The following is a 648-nucleotide window of genomic DNA, read 5'->3' on the forward strand; positions in this document are numbered from 1 at the left end:
TAGCAATGTAATAGACTGCATTGCGATGGTTCCATTACAGCGGCCGTTGATAGCGTGGAGATCAGCATTGCGATTGATACATCTGTAAACAGCCATGTAGTAGTCAATAAGGCGACGTATTCGTTACAGCAGCTGTTGTAAGCGAGTTGGAAGGCCTCTTAGCAACTGATGTGTTACCGCAGCTGTTGCTAGCGTGGTGATCAGCATTGTAACTGATAAAACTGTTGATATCAATGTTATAGACTGCATTGCGCTGGTTTTATTACAGCAGCCGTTGATAGCGTGGTGATCTATATTGCGATTGATATAGCTGTAAACGGCCATGTTATAGTCCACAACGCGTCGGATTCGCTACAGCAGCTGTTGTAAGCATGGTGGAAGTCCGATTAGCGTCGGATGTGTAACCTCAGCTGTTGATAGCGTGGTGATCTGCATTACGACTGATATAGCTGTTAATAGCAATGTTATAGACTGCTTTGCTATGGTTTCATTACAGTAGCTGTTGATAGTGTGGTGATCAGCATTGCAACTGAAATAGCTGTTGATAGCAATCTGGTAGACTGCATTGCGACGAATTCGTTACAGCAGCTGTTGATAGCGTGGTGATCTGTATTGCGATTGATATAGCTGTAAAAAGCCATGTAATTG

This window comes from Plasmopara halstedii, assembly GCF_900000015.1.
Source record: "Plasmopara halstedii genome assembly, contig: Scaffold_262, whole genome shotgun sequence".
Classification (NCBI taxonomy): Eukaryota; Oomycota; class Peronosporomycetes; order Peronosporales; family Peronosporaceae; genus Plasmopara; species Plasmopara halstedii.